General features: G+C 42.7%; 1 protein-coding gene across 4 annotated transcripts in view; it reads right to left on the bottom strand.

Moving 5' to 3' along the window:
• Positions 1 to 20,610, bottom strand: part of SUSD1 (sushi domain containing 1) — a 142,836-nt gene extending 122,226 nt beyond the window's left edge. For 2 of the 4 annotated variants that reach the window (XM_023727387.1, XM_004372351.3), the window contains exons 1-3: positions 20,534 to 20,610; positions 8,643 to 8,756; positions 5,295 to 5,450 (exon numbers count right to left, since the gene is read on the bottom strand). The gene's annotated coding sequence lies outside the window, so the exon portion shown is untranslated. Of the gene's footprint in view, positions 1 to 5,294; positions 5,451 to 8,642; positions 8,757 to 16,383; positions 16,398 to 20,533 lie in introns of those variants that run through there. The other 2 variants (XM_023727389.1, XM_023727388.1) reach the window with 2 other exon arrangements.
• Positions 20,611 to 20,616: the final 6 nt, after the last annotated feature.

Here is a 20,616-nt window from a genome sequence, read left to right as displayed (position 1 = left end):
TACAGATGCGGGCCACACCCCCAAGGAGACTCCCTTTCATCTGATTGGCTACTCACAGTATATTCAATCATGGGAGTGATTACATTAAAACACTATGAATCATGGCCCAGCCAAGCTGACACACAATCTTAACCATCACATAGGGTCACTATGAGTCGGAATCAACTCGATGACAACAGGTTTGGTTTTTTTGTTTTGTTTTGTTTTATACTCAGCAGGGCCTTGAGAGAACATGAGACATCCATAATCTGGGGCTTAAGCAAGTGATATGAGGCAAGAGTAAAGTGTGGGGAATTATTAACCTCCAGGGAGAGCTAAAGCATTACCTCACACTCCCAAAGTGGTGCAATGGTGCCTTGGTCAAGGCCTCTGGCATTTGGGGGAATAAAGCTTTGGTTTAACCACCTTTTGATTCAGAATTTTTGGCAACTCTCTCCTCCCTAGGAGCTGGAGCAGTAACAGGACCTGAGGCCCTCCCTCACCCACCACAGTTACAGGCCTAAGCAGGAGTCAGGAGGGACTCCAACGGGAAGATAGGCAAGGAGCTTATGAATGTTATTCTGAGCAGTGTGCTTTTCGGTTGGTTTGTCTTTAATTGCTTCTTCCTTCTTTTAGACTGGTAAAACATTGACTCCTTAAGAATAAAATCCAGCTAAAACAGATGATTTGGGATTAGGGAGGCAAAGTTCCATTTGGAGAGAGCACTGGGAGAAACCTCACACAGCTACAAGCCAGTTGAGCAATTTCCCACTTAGAGCAAGCAGAATCTTGGTAGGTCTACATATTTGTGTCTGAGGCCAGAGTAGGCTGCTCCAGGACGCCAAACAGTAGGGCAGCTGAGAAGCTTACAAGCAAAAGCTCTTATGGAAAACAAGGCTCCTGACCTGGGAGAGAAACCAATGGACTAAATCTGGTCTTGGCAGGAGTAGGGCTTATGTCTAGCAATCAAAGTGTTTGCCTCACCATTGGCACACCTATGGGGCACAGGTTTTGGGCAGGAGGTTTCAGGAATTGATAAGTGGCAAAGCATTCGCTATCTCCAGGTTATGTTTTGTCTTTACCCCATTGCTCAGCCAAGGTTGAGGTGCTGTCACATTTCTCCAGAAGAAATGAACTTATGCAAGAAATGAGTTTATGAAAGAAAAGGTTGTTGCTCCATCAGAATCGAGAGAGATTCCCAAGTCTCAAAGAATTCAAAGACTCAGAAAAAGTATTTTTCAGTTTTCAGGAGTCCCTACTAGGACCATGCCTATTTGGAGCCATGTTGGTAGGGAGATGACAGCACATCAGACCCTGTTTCCATCAGCAATCTCATTTCTCTCCACTTACTTTCAGCCCACCCAAGTGAAACCACCCTAACATTGGAAGTGCCATGGAGCTTCTTCCCCTGAGTTGTGGTCATGGCCCAGTTCCCATGATTCTCAGGAGTCATTCAGGGGGCATATCTGGGGGCCAGCACATTTGCAGGTTCTCTAGAATGCCTGGAACTACCCAACACTAGAAGGGTCGCTATGATTTGATGGCAATGGGTTAGAACTCCTGCAACTCAATCCTCATCCATCATTGGTGCCATCCAAGGAGGCCTTCCCACACCAGCTCCTAAATGTGACTTCAACTCTGCAAAGTACAACAAACATCTTGGCTCAGAATTCCTCAGAATCCAATAACTAGGATTCACATCCTCTAGTTGCAGGCAAACCCTGGATAACTCCAAAACACTGATACTCCAAAACTTGCTTGCCTCTGCCCTCTGCCACTGGTGTTTCTCTGGCAACTGTGATTCTAAAAGAAACTCAGTATCATCCAGAAAAGTTGTTCATCACCCTTTTACAAAATGATAACTGGAGATCGCAAAAGGAAAAGTCATGAAGAGTGACTGCCAATGAGTGTTGTTGTCATTGTTAATTCCCATAAAATCAGCTCTGACTCATGGTGACCCCATGTGCAACAGAAGGAATCTTGCTGGGACCTGTGTCATCTTCATGGTCATTGCTATGTTTGAGTCCATTGTTGTAGCCATTGTGTCACTCCATCTCACTGAGGGTTTCTCTCACCTTTGCTGGCCCTTCACTTTACCAAATATGATGTCCTTCTTCAGTAACTGGTTCCTCCTGATGATAAATCCAAAGTAAGCAAGTCGAAGTCTTGGACAATATTCTGTGATCTACAGGGTTTTCATTAGCTGATTTTCAGAAGTAGATCACCAGGCCTTTCTTCCTAGTCTGTGTTAGTCTGGTAGCTCTGCTGAAACCTGTCCACCATGGGTGACTGTCTTAGTTATCTAGTGCTGCTATAACAAATACCACAAGTGGATGGCTTTAACAAAGAGAAATTTATTCTCTCACAGTCTAGGAGGTGAGAAGTCCAATTCAGGGTGCCAGCTCCAGGGAAAGGCTTTCTCTTTCTATCTGCTCTGGGGGAAGGTCCTTGTCATCAATCTTCCCTGGCTGAGGAGCTTCTCAGCGCAGGGACTCTGGGTCCAAAGGACACACTATTCTCCTGGCTCTTGTTTCTTGTTTCTCTGCTCCCATTCCTCTTCCACATCTCGAAACAAACTGACCCAAGACACAACCCAACCTTGCAGATTGAGTCCTGCCTCACCAACACAACTGCCGCTAATCCCACCCATCAACGTCATAGAGGTAGGACCCACAACACACAGGAAAACCACATCAGATGACAAAACGGTGGACAATCACACAATACTGGGAATCATGGCCTAGACAAGTTGACATATATTTTGGGGGGACCCAATTCAATCCATAACAGTGTCACTGCTGGTATTTGAAATTCTGGTAGCATAGCTTCCAGCATCATAGGAACACACAAGCCACTGCAGTGTGACAAACTGACAGATGAGTGGTGGCCAATGAGTAAGGAGTTTCTCTCTGGGGTGACAGAAATGTTCTAAAATTTGATAGTGGTGATGGTTGCACAACTTTGTGAATATACTAAAAATCACTGAATTGTATATGTTAAAATAATATATTTTATATGAATTATATCTCAATAAAAAAAGGTGGGAAGGTCATAAAATATGGCAAGAAATAGAATAAATAGAAACACAGCCTAAATCAGGATTTTGTCCCAGGAAGACTCGTCCTTATTAGGCTGACACCTATTTGGCCATTGCATAAAATGGTTACTCCTTCTTCTTCTTCCTAAATTTTTAAAAGTTGAATGCATTCTTGGGAACTACATTGATATATACAAGTATAAAAGTTTTTCCTGGAAAACCCCCACAGCTTTGAAAATGCAGTTTCATATATCACGCCCTCCAGAAAGCTTCTCGTGATTCCTTCCCTATTTCCAAGATAAGTGTTCCACCTGGATCCAGTAAGCACCCTTTACTAACACTTTATACTGAAATGAGCCATTTGCCTATGACTTCCCACTAGCACAGCCTTGGCATGTAAGAAGTGCTCAAGAAATGTGTACTGAATGAACTGAACACTAGATCATCTTCTTGTAAGGTTGTTTTAAAAAAAAAAAAAAGTATATATTTTTAATCTACTCAATTTACTTCTGCAGAGTTGCACTTCCGCAACCAGGTAGCAAGTAATTTGCTACCTAAAACAACCCAATATCATAAATTGTTCTGTCTGAGGGAATGTAGTCATTCAAGCCAAGAATAAATCAAATGTACCCTTTGAGGAATTTTACCTTGGTAGAGGTAAAGAGGGAGAAAGAATCAGAGCATCACAACCTGTGGTTCCTGGAGGGTAAGAAGATAAAATACATTCTCCTCTCCCTTTCTTTTCTCTGAAAACCTTTAAATATCACGAAGCTTTTAAGCAGAGCCATGAAGTCTATGCAAAACCATCTGAGTACCAGGAGTCTTTTCCTGCCTTTTCTCTTCACTACTGTTCAAAGATTTTCTTAGAAAACCAAAAAGCTATATTATCATGACAGCTATGTAAATAAGAGTTCAGATAATAGAGAATCCACTGAAAATGAGAAGGAGTTTACCCACCTCTTGTGACGGCCAGCGCCCCTGGGTGGTAAAGTTAAAATGCTCTGCTGCTAACCAAAAGACTGAAGGTATGAGTCTACCCAGAGGTACCTTGAAAGAAAGGCCTGACAATCTACTTCCAAAAATCAGCCATTGAAAACCCTGTGGTGCACAGCTCTACTCTGACACATATGGAGTCGACACAAGTCAGAATCAACTCAACAGCAACTGGCTGTATTTGGCCAACATATGCCCAGAAATCTGACCTACAGAGCTACTGAGGTCCAGCTTCTTACTGTAAGCAGCAAGCCAAGCCCTCTGTCAAGGACAGCACCCACACTTTCTATGAGTCAACATCACAGTGCCCACCTGGGCCTTAGTGGGCAATGTGTACCACTGGTGCACGAGCTAGTGAGTGTCAGAGTCATCCCAAGGACACCCCACCTGGGGCCACAGGAGCCTGCAGATAGCACGCCATCTCTGAAAGTCCCTCATTGTTCATCATAAAAATGCTCAAGCATACAGACTCAGGAAAAGAATATTACAATGAACTCTCATATACTCATCCCCCAAGACTCAACAATTGTCCACATTTTGCCATATTTGTATATATATATATATATATATATATATATATATGCATATATATGAAACATTTCAAAGTACCTTACGGACATAACACTTGATACTTCATAACAATACCCCCAAATACTTCAGCATGCGTCTTCCGAAACAAGAATATTATCCTATATACTACAAAACCATTATCCCATCTAACAAAATTAAAATTAGTCCCTAATATTAACTAATTCTCACTCCATGTACAAATTTTCCTCACAGTTATTCTTTCTTTTTTGGTTTTTTTAATTGTGCTTTAGATGAAGGTTTACAGAACGAATAGTTTCTCATTAAACAGTCAGTACACGTATTGTTTTATGACAATGGTTAACAACCCCACGACATGTCAACACTGTCCCTTCTCAACCTTGAGCTCCCTATTACCCGCTTCCAGCTTTCCTGTACCCTCCTGCCTTCTAGTCCTCAGCCCTGGACTGTTGTGCCCAATTAGTCTTGTTTTGTTTTATGGGGCTGTCTAGTCTTTGGCTGAACAGTGAACCTCAAGAGTGACTTCTTTACTGAGCTAAAAGGGTGTCCAGGGGCCATGCTCTCGGGGTTTCTCCAGTCTCCATCAGGCCAGTAAATCCCGCATGGTTATTCTTAAAGGAGATCCTGCCCTGAAATCACAGTCTCTCCCAGCTCTGCCTTCTCCCTCCTTCCACCTCTGATACTGTCTTGCCATCACCAAGTTTCTAACACAGCTCTGAGCCCACTTCTTGAGTACCTGTACAGAAGGTGCCATCATTGGGAATGAATGTCTTGTTGTTGTTCGTGGCTCTGTATCCTTCTAGGCAAATGCAGTAGAAGCCTCCAAGTGTGTTGTGGCAAGATGTGTGGTTCCCACAGACCACAGTAGCTCCAAACTGGCACTCATTTTTATCTGTTGATACATTGAGACAACACACAAAAAAGACTATCAATCCATACCATGTTTAATAACCCAGACTGGTCCCTTATGATTTTCCCCTTCTGTGCTATGGACTCGGAAATCAATATTCCGTGACAACAGCTTGCTGATATGTTTCCCCCAGGTTCTTTTCCCTTCACTGTGCTTTTCACACTAGAGGACGTGGGCTCTTATAGTCATGTGCTAGGCAAATATGAAATCACAAGAGAAACACAATAACTCATTCTGGAAATCCATCTTATTTGAAGACTGGGAGAAGGGGATTATTGTTGAACTTTTTCACACTTAAAAAGGTCTTGCCATAGGCATGGGGAAACAAAATCAGCAGAATTCCACTTTTCCAGCTCAGCCATCCTCTCGCTTTTCAATGAGAGCCAGAGTAGGAGGTTTTTACATCAATGATCAGCTGAAGAATTTGTTACTTCTGAGTTACCAGGAAACACAATGGAATTAGTACTGAAGCCTCTCATCCAGGAAGCAGGCTAATATTGCAGCAGGAACAGCTCATGCTAATTGTCAGTGACCCATGTGAATAATGTCAGTCACCCAGTGAGGAGGAGATGGAAGATGGAATGTTTGCTGAATACACAGAAGCCTGCCCAGATTCTTCTTAATTAAATAATTTTGAAATTTTAAAGACATAAAGTGAAAGTAATTCTCCCTCCCATCTCTGTCCTCTAGCCCAAAAGTAAACCAAATCCACTGCCTATCAAGTCGATTCCAACTCATAGCAACCCTACAGGACAGAGGAGAACTGCCCCGTAGGGTTCCCAAGGCTGTAAATCTTTACAGAAGCAAACTGCCACATCTTTTTCCTGCAGAGTGGCTGGTGGGCTCGAACCGCTGACCTTTTAAGTTAGCAGCCAAGCTCTTAACCACTGCTCCACCAAGGCTCCTTGTCCTCTAGCCCAGGGGTCAATAAACTTTCTCTATAAAGGACCAAATAATAAGGATTTGGGACTTCACAAGCCATACGGTCTGTCACAACTACTCATCTGTGCTGTTGAAGCACAAAAACAGCCATGAACAAGTCAGCATAGCTGTGTTCCAATAAAATTTTATTTACAAAAACAGACAACGAGCTAAATGTGGCCTGTGGGTCATAAATGTCCATCCTGTCCTAGCTTCTCACTTCAGAGGAAACCCCTGTGACCAACTTCTCATGCATCTTTTAGAGCTGATCTATCCAGTTCGTTTTTTGGAGGAAAAAATCATTAACTTTTGAGCTAGTGGTGTTCTGTTTGTTTGTTACTTAATGTTTTCTTACACCATTGCTTCCCTCCAATCATTTCAACGTCCTCTTACAGCTGTACTCAATTCCTGCTAACACAAAAGTAGCCCCCCAAAGTCTGGGTTTTTTGTTGTTGTTGCTTTCATTATTCTTCTATTACCTTTTTTAAATTTAATTGAACCTGGAACACAATTCACAGTTAAAACAGTACGCGGCAGGCAACTCGAAAGATTAGACAGGAAACTTACGGGCAGTGTTTTACGTTAATGAAGGAGGAACAACTCAGACAAGGAGGGTGAGAATGGTTGCACAACTCAAAGAATGTAATCAATGTCATTGAATTGTACATGCAGAAACTGTTGAATTGGTGTATGTTTTGCTGTGTATAACAACAACAAAATAAAATTTAAAAACAAAAAACAGCGTGTGGCAAGATTTCCACGAGTGCTTAGGGAGATAAAACACGCCATCAAGCCTCCATCTAGGCCAGTGTCCGGCCCAGCTTACACAGCACTGCATGTGGGTTTCAGACACAAGTCCAGCTGCCCATAACATGGGATTTTTCCTGTCCATTGCCATTGTTTCTGAAGTCTAACTGTTTGAGTTCTCTCCTGTAAACTTCACCAGAAGGGACACTTGGGTTTGGTATAGGAGTCTACAACCCTTAGGTCTCTTGGACAAACACCATGTCACAGCACCTCTGGCACACACATAACCTCACCTGCACCCTGTGATGTAGTCTCAGCAAGCCAAGTACTGAGACAGGGATATGCATTGCCCAGTATTTGGGAGCAAGTACCACATAAATTAATAACCCCCTCTCCAAAGAAAAGTTTCTATTCAGAAGTCAAACAGCAATCAAGAGAGCAGACAGCATTAATGGGAGGAAGAATTCATCTGGGGAGGGGGCGGAAAAGCTTGTCCATGCCCCCCAACTTGTTTCCTAGCCCCTGCAGAGCAAGTGGGGGTGAGGAGTTGACAAGGGGGGTGAGAAGGAGAAGCCACACATCTCACGGGTAGAAGCCTAAAGGAAGAAGGTCAAAGGTGATACAACTCCAGCCTGCAGGAATGGTCAATTAGTATGATTGTGAATGCTTTTATCTGTCAAATGGAATTTGCTGGCCTGGCCAGGGAAAGCTGCTGGTATGACTTTTTAAACTCAGGACTGAATTGTTATTTGTCTTTAGGGAGAAAAAAAGATATCACAAGATTACACTGTCAATCTACAACAGCAATGCAAAACTATCAGCATTTTTACTGTGTGTAACAAGGTTGCCAGGAAGAAACTGGGAGATTCTTGTAACATTTACTATTTTGAAATTGTTACGAAAACATCCCTCTGAATTGGGCTTGAACCTGGATATTGTTTGACTCTCATGGCCTGGTGGATGCCATGGGGTAAAAAATAATCAGATGTGTCTAGCCTAATGGTCTTTGTACTCCTTTAAGTCACCCAAGACCCCAAAGGGTTACAACTATAAAATAATTTGGAGGATAGGTTCTGATAGACATAAGACTCAGAGCAATAACATTTTACCAATCAGCCAACAAGACCACTAGGAAATTGCGTTTTGTTTTTCTTCATGGTATGAATATAAATAGCTTTATATCAAAACAATCGGAAAGATTAAGAAACACAATATTCCTTTGAGTTGTTAAATCAAACTCGAGTCTTGAAACAGATTTCAAATATGTGTTAGATCAGAGAGTTTTCAGATATTCAAGTTCAATGACCTTTAATATGAAGGACACTTCCTTGGAGACATTAGAGAAAAGATATATCCAAACACTGAAACAAAGACTTCTTATAGTTCACAAAACTTCTTATAATAAAAGCATTGTGCAAAATAACATTGTTTCACCCCAAGGACATCAACCAGAGAATCTTGTTTCATGATTCAACTCTTCAACCTAGTTCAGGACTCAGAACTTACCAGCACAGTGGGTCCTCCCATTGCCCACAAATCCATAGTTGCAAATACAGATCTTCTTCCCTCCTCTCTCCTGGCAGGTGGCATGTTCATGGCAAGTAGCACAGACATCTAAACCTGAATCATAAATTGTACGTTTTAGGAAAAGAAAGTTTCAGTTACCTACTCTGGATGAAACACATTTTGGGTAGTAGACATTTACAAAGGTGAACCAAAATTTGAATAACAAAATAAAATAGGACAGATCTTATCTCATCCCTTAAAACCTTCAATGGCTACTCATTGCTCACAGAATAAAGTGCAAACTCCTCTATGAGGCAATCAATGCTCTTAACAGTCTGACTCCGCGCTAATTCCTCCAGCCTCATGGTTCTCAACCCCAACTCCACAAGGTACTGTCTAGCCAGGAGAGGCCAATTACTCTATCTACTATGATATTCCTTGCTTTAGCCATGATATTGCCTTTACCTAGAATGTCTACCCTTTCTGGTCTACAACTACACATATCTCAAGACCCAACTTAAACATCACATTCTCTCTGAAGTCTTCCGTAGTCCTCCATTCTTGCGGAACATTAAATGCCTGTTCCTCTGTGCTCCCCTTACACTGGTACATTCCCATATCAATCATGTAAATTTGTCATTATATTTGGTTCCAGTTCTGTGTTCCCTGCTAGGTATCGTGAATGAGCTGCTCAAGGACAGAGATTTTGTCACACTTGTCCAGATCCTGGCACAGTAGAAATACTCAATATATTTTTATTGACAGACTGGATAAATGAACCTATGGTCTACTTGCTACAACTCAAAAAGCAAATGGAGAGGAGAGGAAGGCATCTGCCTATTACACTGCTCACCTTCCTTTTAGGGAAGAAGCGAATGTGTTTAAGATGACAGTGAGATAACAGCCAGGTCCCAGCACGATGACCAGATCCCCATTATTTAGATAAACAGCAGAAATGCTTAGGGCTAAAAGTCCCAAAACATCTAACTCTACCAGATGGTGATGTATGGCCCAAGATCAAACAGTTTCTACCGCAGGCTATGTGGGATATTGTTTTAATCACAGGTCTCTGTAGCTTCAGGAGTGGTCTTGTAAGGAGAACCTTTCCAGCATGGAATTTCATCTTAGCATTGGCCCCATTACTAAACAGGCAATACAGGTTTAGCCTTCAGGCTGCTCTAGGAATGAAACCACCTGAGACCCAGAAGTTTGGAAACACTTTTAACCATCCTTGCTTTTTAAAAAAGTAAAGATAAAGGTAGCACAAAAAAAATTGCATTGATTAAGGGTAGGGTTGTAAGCCAATTATTGCAATTGCTGTCAATAAGTTGTACACTTGCAAAAGTTAAACTGGCAAAAGCTGTGTGATAGAAATGAGACAAGCCACTACTTATCATTAAATAATGCCAAATTAACCATGGAATATTTACAACAACGACAAAAATAAAGAGTAGCTGCTGAGGCTGCTTATGTACAACCAAACAGCTCATGGGATTTGGTTCCTCGGTTTGGAGGTTTAGGGTCATGTTTTCATGGGCTATCCCAGTTAATTGGCCTAATAACATACTTAGTGCTTCTGTTCTACCTCCTAGTTCATTGAGTAGGGCCTGGCATCTTAAAAGCTTACAAGTGGCCATCCAACACAATTGGTCACTATTCACCTGGAACAATAGAGGAAGAAGGAGAGTCAGGAATAGGAGGAGGATATGGAATGTGGGGCTAATTGTCTCCATGAACAACTGCATCCTTTGCCATGAGACCAGAAGAACTGAATGGTGCCCAGCTACCATTACTGAAAATTCTGATAAAAAATTCCATAGAAGAATCCTGATCAAAAGGGGGGAAATGCAGAACAGAATTTCATATTCTCATGGGCCCTAGACTTCCTGGAGCCATGGATGATAGATGAACCCCTGAAACTACTGCCCTGAGATAATCTTTAAACCTTAAACCAAAAATATCCCCTGAAGTGTTCTTAAAACCAAACAATAGTTTAACTAGTAAAAAATATCTGCCTTGAGCATTATGATCTTTTAAGAACTACCTATTTGGATCAAAATGACAACAGCAATTTGAAAAATTAGATAGGAATCTTAGGGGGCAGTGAGTTTATGTTAATGAAGGAGGAACAACTTAGAAAGGAGGGTGAGAATGGTTGCACAACTCAAAAAATGTAATCAATTGTACATACAGAAACTGTTGAATTGATGTATGTTTCGCTGTGTATATTCTCAACAACAACAACAAAATTTAGAAATAAATAAATAAAGGTAGCACAGAAATGAGACAAGACGCTACTTATTAAATAATGTCAAATTAACCATGGAATATTTACAAAATTTATTATAACTCAGACCATAAAGAAAAATTTAACAAATTTCAAAAAAGCAGAAATTTCACAGGCCATATTATCTGACCACAATATAATAACATAATAAACTGAAAAATAAGACAGGACTGTTGCTGTTTTGTTGTTAGGTGCCATCAAGTCGGTTCCGACTCACAGAGACCCTATTTACAACAGAACGTAACACTGCCAGGTTCTGAGCCATCCTCACAATCATTGTTATGCTTGAGCCCATTGCTGTAGCTACTGTGTCAATCCATCTCACTGAGGATCTTCTGCTTTTTTGCTGACCCTCTATGTTACCAAGCATGATGGCCTTCTCCAAGGACTGTTCCTCCTGATAACATGCCCAAAGTATGTGAGATAAAGTCTCGCCATCCTTGCTTCCAAGGAGCATTCTGGCTGTACTTCTTCCAAGACAGATTTGTTCATTCTTCTGGCAGTCCATGGTATACTAAATGTTCTTTGCCAACACCATAATTCAAAGGCATCCATTCTTTTTCAGTCATCTTTACTCATTGTCTAGCTTTCACATGCATATGAGGCACCTGAAAACACCATGGCTTGGGTCAGGCGCACCTTAGTCCTTAAAGTGACATCTTTGCTTTTTAACACTTTAAAGAGGTCTTTTGTAGCAGATTTGCGCAATGTAATACGTCGTTTGATTTCTGGACTGCTGCTTCCATGGGTGTTGATTGTGGATCCAAGTAAAATGAAATCCTTGACAACTTCTATATTTTCTCCGTTTTCTCACGATGTTGCTTATTGGAACAGTTGAAAGGATCTTTGTTTTCTTTATGTTGAGGTGTAATCTATACTGAAGGCTGTGGTCTTTGATCTTCACCAGTAAGTGCTTCAAGTCCTGTTCACTTTCAGCAAGCAAAATTGTATCATCTGCATATTACAGGCTGTTAATGAGTCTTTCCTCATCCTGATGCCTCTTTCTTCTTCATATAGTCCAGCTTCTCAGATTATTTGCTCAGTACACAGATTGAATAAGTATGGTGAAAGGATACAACCCTGACACACACGTTTCTTCACTTTAAATCACGCAGTAGCCCCTTGTTCTGTTCAGATGACTGCCTCTTGGTCTACGGACTAGCACCCCCAAAAGAAAACCTACTTGGAAACCACAGAACACAGCTAACTGAGGTCTAATTGCTTGAGGGACTCAGTAGCCTCCTGGGGGAGATGTGGGGGAATTTTATTGTTAAAAATAAAAAAGCTCATCTTGTAGAAAGGAAGAGGGAAGAAACACAATCCCAATCCAAGGACAGATGGGAAGGCTGCTTTTGACTATACAACAGTGTCTATTGTTCAGTAGCCTCTGGCTCAGTTAAGAATCACCTAGAGACAGGGTGACCAACTCATCTCGGGTTTTTTTCTTTTTTCTTTTTTACTCATCCCAGTTTTAACGCCGAAAATCCCATGCTCTGATGTGCACCTGGGAGCTACTTAGAAATGCATATTCTCGACCCCACCCTGCACATACGGAACCTGAATCCATGGAGACTCTGTGTTTTAACAAGCTCAACCTCAAGGACTTGGGGCAGAATCCTGGGGAAAGGAAAGAAGAGGCAGTAATGAATCTTTCACCAAACTAGAGAGAGGCACAGCAAAGCTATGAGGCCAATATGACAGAGAGAGTAACCCAAGGGAGAGGATTCTCCAGACCAATAGAAAGATCACTCTGCCTTTCCTATAACCTGAGGGGCAGCTGTGTTAGGGGGCAGCTTCACATCCACATCAACAAGGACTTTAGCTCCATCCAGCAGCAGACTTGGTGGCCTGAGAGCAGAGAGGTGCGTGTTAGGTGGTAACTGAGCAAACTATTGCTGAAGTAAGGGACCTCGCAAGGACTGCTAGAATTACCGGCGGAGAAACAGAATTGGAAGTTCCAAAACAATAGAAGGAGGAAAAGTCTAACAAATACACTTTGTTACTATTATTGTATTCCCAGGCTGGGGCTGCTGCCCTAGGTTCGTTTCCCACCTCTACTCCGCAATGATTCAGCTAAAACCATATCCAACAATGAGAGGATGAGACAGGTTTTGGCATCTCAGCCTAGGTTACCAGCTTCTCTCTTGCTCACTGGTTATGTGACCTCAGGTAAATTAAACTCTGAGTGCTCCAGTTTTCTAATCCGTGAGATGGAGATCCTGTTGTGAGGATTAAATAAGAAATATACATGCTGTATGAACGTTAGAGCACTATACAAATGTGAGAGATAATTTACATGAATATTTGTGTTAATTTCCATGTTATTATTGTTAGAAATAAGTCATGTGAGATGCCCAGTGACAAGTAGTTGGCATAATGGTTAAGAGCATAGATTACAACCAAAAGATCCAGCTATCCCGTTCCTTGGAATATATCCTAGAGAAATAAGAGCCATCACACAAATAGATATATGCACATTCATGTTCATTGCAGCACTGTTCACAATAGCAAAAAGATGGAAACAACCTAGGTGCCCATCAACAGATGAATGGATTAACAAATTATGGTATAGCCACACAATGGAATACTATGCAAAGATAAAGAACAACGATGAAGCCGTGAAACATCTTATAACATATGGAGGAATCTGGAGGGCATTATGCTGAGTGAATTTAGTCAGTCACAGAAGGACAAATATTGTATAAGACCACTATTATAAGAACTCAAGAACAGGTTTAAACACGGAAGAAAACATTCTTTGATGGTTACAAGGGTGGGGAGGGAGGGTGAGGGTTATTCACTAACTAGATAGTAGATAAGAATTATCTTAGGTGAAGGGAAGGACAGCACACACTAGAGGGGATGTCAGCAGAACTGGACTAAACCAAAGCTGAGAAGTTTCCTGAATACAATCAAATACTTTGAGAGACAGAGTAGCAGGGTAGGGGTCTGTGGACCATGCTTTCAGGGGACATCTAGGTCAATTGGCATAGCAAAGCTTATTAAGAAAATGCTCTGCATCCTACTTTGGTGAGTGGCATCTGGGGTCTTAAAACCTTGCTAGTGGCCATCTAAGATGCATCAATTGGTCCCGACCACCTGGAGTAAAGGAGAATGAAGAACACCAAAGACAAAAGGAAAGTATTAGCCCAAGAGACATAAAGGGCCACATAAACCAGAGACTTCATCAGCCTGAGACCAGAAGAACTAGATGGTGCCTGGCTACCACCAATAGCCACCCTGACAGAGAACACAACAGAGAGTCCCGGATGGAGCAGGAGAAAGGTGGGGTGCAGAACTCAAATTCTAGTAAGAAGATCAGACTTAATGGTTTGAATTAGACTGGAGGAACCCCAGAAAGCATGGCCCCCAGATTCTCTATCAACCCAGAACTAAAACAATTTCTGAGGCCAACTCTTTAGACAGGGATTGGACTGGACTGTGGGACATAAAGTGATACTCGTGAGGAGTGTGCCTCTTAGCTTAAGTAGATACAAGAGACTAAACAGGTAGCTTCTGTCCGGAGGTGAGATGGGAAGTCAGAGAGGGTTAGGAGTTGGTTGAATGGACACGGGGAATCAGGGGTAGAAAGGAGGAGTGTGCTGTCACGATATGGGGAGAGCAATTAGAGTCACATAACAATGTATAAATTTTTGTATAGGAGACTAACTTGAAATGTAAACTTCATTTAAACTACAACAATAAACCAAAAAAAAAAAAAAAACACACAGACACACACACACACACACACACAAAAGAGGAAAAGAGGATAGATTATAGACAGAGATTACTGGAGTTATAATCCTAGATTTGCCATTTACTAGCTGTGTGATCCCTAATAATCTCTGTGCCTCAATTTTTTGTAAATCTGTAAAATGACAATAATAAGAGACCTACCATACACGGTTGTGAGGATTAAAGAGTAAATGAGTTAAAACATGTAAATCAATTAGAATATATTAGCCATTATTATAATAACCACTGGACAACTCTTCTTCGATGAGTAAATCAAGTACTAACACTGACAGTTAGCCGACTCCCATTTATACTAATGAGGCGTGTGATGAACAACTGCTGTGATGCAAAAATCCAAAGCAATGTCTTTGTGTGGATCAATGCCTACCTATTCATGGGGCTGATATTCTAGGAACCATAACATCTCAGTTTACATAATCACTCCCTGCCTCCTCCTCCTCACCCCATGTCCTAGTGTTCTGGGTAATACCTGACTCAGAAATTGGAAGTTCATCTTCCTCACCCTTTCAGACCTGCTCACCTCTTCCTCCTCTCCACCCAACACCATGAAAACCTCTACTGCAGGAGGGGACAGAGGCTGCCAGCCCAAGCCAGCTACTCTGGCTCTTTATTTCAATATGAGAGCAACAACTCCTTACATACCCTTCGGAAACAACAGCAGATGGACTTATACAACATAGTGAAAAGATTTTATCCACGTCAGGAGAAGAAGGTAGGTTAAAGCCCAAGTCTTGAACTTAAATCCTTCTTAATCTAACCCCTAGCCATTCACAGTTAGACCAAACGAATCCTTTGTGAGATTCTGTCTCTCAAACTTGCGGCGACATGTGGCAACAGATTAAATGACCTGAAGGAAAAAGTAAACCAGGCCCAAAACTCCAAAGAGAGAAGAAGCATTCCCAAGTCTTCTACAACACAGTAGTATTGCTCTTGCAGGTACCTAGGTAATCTTGTTCAAGGCTGTATCCCCAAGGATCAGAGCAGACCCAGAGTTGTAGTAGATCCTCAGTGAAGATTTCTTATGTCAACACTCCAAAAATTAATAGTTTGCTACGAAAAAAAAAAGTTTGCTACAAATCCAAAAAAAAGTGCCTTGCTCTTAAAAGGCTACATCATTTTACAGAAACAGAAGGAACCTGAGAAACCTCATATTCTCTGCTCTCCAACATCTCTGCCAGAAAAACAAAAACATAGCTTCTGCTTAAAAATCTCCCAAGACAGAGAAATCTACTCTCTCAAGCAATATAAGCCTTGTAGGGCAATGTGAACCATCATTTATTCCCCATGCCCACCCCAATCCAGGACTGATATTCCCCATCGAGAACACTTAACCTTTCCTCATGTAAAATGGCTGACAGTAGTCTCAGCTTCCTTTTGCCTTCCTCTGTTCACTTCCTTATTTGACCAAGATTAACTTGTTGTGGGGCCCCCACACCTGTTCTCCAGACCAGGAACCAACCCACAGTGAGTGCCTCAATCTCAACACTTTGAGTTATGAGTTTTGAGTTACGAGTTATGCAGCCAATCATTTAGGCCACACCCCAGGTTCAGGTTGAGCCTGTTACCACTAACCCCCTCAGTTCTTTCACAGGCTGTCTCACACCTGACTCATATTTTCCAGCAGGTTGTATACTTTTTTTCTTATGCAACTCATTTCCCCTCTCTTTGCAGAGCTGATACCAACAGGCCACTTGTTACCTTGAGCTGCAGAGACCTAGAAGTCCATTGTACACTTTGTCCAGAAGGCTGAGGATGTGCCCAGAACCAAGCCCCTGGAGGTAGAAGAAAGGCAGCAGTGGGGATCTCTTCATCAGCTCTAATCTTGCTCCCTTACTCTGAGCAACTTTAAATCACTCCAAAACAATCCACTCCCTCCAGCCCTCCTCTTTCCTCCTCTTCCCTACTCTGAAGACTGAATATGCTGCTCTGATTCATGATGACAGAGTGAAGACCAAGCCTAAAAAATACAGGATCAGGAAAGTCAAGCGCATTTTATACTGTAAGAACAACTTCCCCCAACTCTCTCCACCATTGCTCCCCCGTGTTTCTCAAGGCCTCTGCCCCTGCTGCTCTGGCCTTCCCAAGCCCTGGCCAGGCCTGAGCCAACAAGTCCCACAGCCACTCCCAGACTTCAAGCAATGCCAGAGAAAGGTTAAGGACCAGGACTGACTGGTTCCACCTCTCCTAGCCCATTCTAAACCTCTCTCTTCCCCTGAGGCCTGGCACCCCACCCACCCACCAACACCCTCCTACCCTAATAACTGCAGGTCTCACATTTGTCTTCACACTCAGGCCATCTGAGTTGGGCTCCTCCACTTTCCTCCTTCCCAAAGCATCTTTAATATCAATTAAATTTAATTCACTACACATTACAAGATTCCTAATACGAGCCACATCCCTACCCACAAGGAGTTCTTAGTCCACTAAACAATTATATCGCAGTATGGTATAAGTGTACAACAAAGAAGTGGGCGTGGTATTGCTAGTGCTGCAAAGAAGTGGATAATTCTAACAGGCTTCCCAGGAGGGAGTACTGGGCTAGTTTTGAATATGACTAGCACTCACTAAGTAGATAGCTGGGGGAGAAACATTTCTTTTCCATTCTTCTCCTTCCTGCTGCTTTCAGAGACTGACTTCTCCCACTTGTAGCCCAAACTTACTTTTTCACCTGCTCCATTAAATATCTCATTTATTTTTGCATCTTCAATTTCTTCCTCTCTAATAAATAATGTCCCTCAGTCTAAAATGTGCTTGAGTTTATTTTACTTTCCCAAAAAATATTGCCCTGACCTGGCCAGCCCAACAGAAAGCTACCTTCTCTCTTTTCAATCTTTTGTGTGTGTCTGGTAAAATATACACAAAATTTACCATTTCAACCATTTTTAGGTATACCATTCACTTAATGAATTATACAATGGCATTAAGTACATTCGCAATGTCGTGCAATCATCACTACTCCCTATTTCCAGAACTTTTTCATCATCGCAAACAGAAACTCTACCCACCCATTAAGCAATAATAACTCCTTATTGCCCCTCCAGGCCATGACAGTCTGTAATCTATTTTCTATCTCTATGAATTTGCCTAGTCTAGATATTTCATATAAGTAGAATTATACAATATCTGTCCTTTTGTGTCTGACTTATTTCACTTACCGTAATGTTTCAAGGTTCATTCATGTTGTAACATGTATTAATCAGAACTTCATTACTTTTTATGGCTGAATGCTAATCCTTTATGTGGATATACCTCCTTTTGCTTATTCATTCATCTGTTAATGAACATCTGGGTTATTTCCACTTTCTGGCTATTGAGAATAGTGCTACAATGAACACTGGTATACATGTACCTGTTTGAGACCCTGTTTTCAATTCTTTTCAGCATGTACCTAGGAGTGGAATTGCTGGGTCATATGGTAATGCTATGTATAACTTTTTGAGGAACTGCCAGACTGTCCTTGGTTCTCAATCTCTTCAACCTCAAGGCTTCAAGTGACCATCAAGTCTACATCACTCACACACACCATTATCCACATTCCTTCCCCGCTATTGATTTAATATCTCTGAATGCCGTAACAGCACCTCAAATTCAGGATGTCCAAAACAACTAATCATCTTCCTTCCTAAATCTTTTTTTTCTCCTGTAGAACTATATAAGGAGCCCAGGTGGCGCAACAGTTAAGTACTTGGCTACTAACTGAAAGGTTGGCAGTTCAAACCCACCCACAGCTCTGTGGGAGAAAGACCTGGCATAAAGATTACAGCCATAAAAGAAAATCCTATGAGGCAGCTCTACTCTGTCACATAGGGTTGCTATGAGTGGGAATCAACTCGATGGTACCCAACAACATATAACTATATAGCCAAGTTACCCAGCCCCAAACCCTTTTCACTCTTTTGTTTCTTTCTACCTTAGTGTCTGATTAAGTCTTTCCAATTTCATTTCCACCTTATCATCTACATTCAGTCCTCTTTTCCTGCTGTCATTACTGTGGGTCTAGTCCTTCGTATTTCTAGGACACTTATTATGACAACTTCCTCAATGGTCTCTGAGCCTCCAGTCTTTCCCCATGTTGTCTGCCCTTAATAATATTAAACCATGTTCTCCAAGGCTGTAAACGGAGGGAGAAGCCAACATAAGGACAGGAGGCTCAACCAGGCAAGTTTGACTTCCACTTCCCAAAATTCACCCCACAGCTTTTAAGTGGTTACAAATGACTTCGGGTGGTTACCTACTATGTTCAACCATCTTAACCCAGCAATTCAATGGGACCAAGTGGGACTGTTTCCTAGGCTACAGAGTCTTAACACAAAGATCCTGAGATAGACTCCAAGCTTCTACAAGCCCTACTGTACAACTGCTGTGGAATATAAGACCAAGTTAGGGAATGAGGTTAGAGAGCCTGTCAGAGCATCTGGTGTACAAAAAGGGCCATTCTAGAAGGTTGAATCATCAAGAGAAACACCCAACAGAAGGTAAAAATCACAGGGTAAAGAGAATTTGGTGGACAAAAAGTCTAAGCCTCAAAGTTCCCCCATATTTCCACACATGGAAATTCCCCTCAATTTCAGCATCAGCGTTTAGTTTTATTAAGGAAGCTAGGGTCTCCTTATACACACTTTTCATATCACTTCCTGGTAGAAAAACCTGCAATGGCTTCCAATGGCATTCCACTGCCAAGGAACAGCTAAATTCAAATGTCTTGCTTTGTCAGTCAAGGCACTCTGTCTCCTGGTTAAGTACAATCTGCTTTTCCACCCCCATTCCCATTCCTCTCCCACATACCACTCAAACTGAATTACATGCCCCAGGCTTTTGTGCCTTCCAGCTCTTCCTCAGGCTGTCCCCTCTGTCTGGAATTCATTAATTCCACACATATTTGTGGAGAGCTGACTGTGCCCTCTGCTGTGAGCTGGGATGCCTTTTCCTCATCTTCCCATATCCAAACATTACTAACCCTTGATGGCTCAGCTCAAGCCTCTCATCCGCGAGGCCATGTGGAGGCAATCTTTCCCTTCTCTGACCACCCACACCTTCTCAGGGCACTATGGCATTCTGCCCTCTATGACAGTTATTTGTGTAAATGTCATATCCCCTACACGGCTGAATACTCTTCGTAACTCCCGCCACACTAAGCATTGCATTTTGCTGGGAGGGCAACTACTCCAGTTGCCTGGAAATGGATTATTCTCTTGTTTGTCTCCTCCAGACTATGAGCTCAATGAGGGCCAGCACTGCGTCCTCGAATCCAGCACATAGAGGGGAGCTGTTATTCAAGAACTGTCTGTTGAATGAATGAAAGAATGAGCACGAATGAACGAACACTTGGTTTCTGTAAACGTTCTTACACTTCTTTCTCACCATACTAGCATTCGGTTTTTCACTAAGGTGAAAACATTAAAAGGTAAAAAGAAAATAGCTTCGGGTGAAGAATTTGTCGTTCAAAAGCCACAGCAGAGCAGGAAGCGTGACAGTGCAGCCGGGAACGCCCTTGCACGCAGGGCGCGGCTCTCTCTGCGCGGGCGCTCGCACCCAACCTCCATCTCGCCCCAGGTCTCGGTAGGAGCGGGCGGCCAGTCCCCGGGGGCAGGCTCAGAGCCATCTCGAAACAGGCGTCCCCCGGAGGCTGTGGGGACTGGGAAGACCGAGCGGGGAGCTCCTCTTGCTTCTTTGAGCTCCGTCTTCCTGATCCCGAAAGGCCTGAACGAGCCCCATCTGCAATCCACGCCCCCGGCTCCGGGCCCGCCGGGCCCGGGGTCGGGGAACCCTCCCAGGCGCTCCCGGCTTTCTCGCGGGCCCAGCCAGGGGACCCGCGGGGCACTTGCTCCCACTCTCCGTCCGCACTCACCATCTAGGTCCGGCGCTGCGGTCGCGCCGCGGACAAGGCCGAGCAGCAGCAGGAGCGGCAGCAGGCGGCGCGGTGGGCGGTCC

Source organism: Trichechus manatus, unplaced genomic scaffold, assembly GCF_000243295.1.
Source record: "Trichechus manatus latirostris isolate Lorelei unplaced genomic scaffold, TriManLat1.0 scaffold00016, whole genome shotgun sequence".
Lineage (NCBI taxonomy): Eukaryota > Metazoa > Chordata > Mammalia > Sirenia > Trichechidae > Trichechus > Trichechus manatus.
This window is presented reverse-complemented; position numbering and strand designations above follow the sequence as displayed.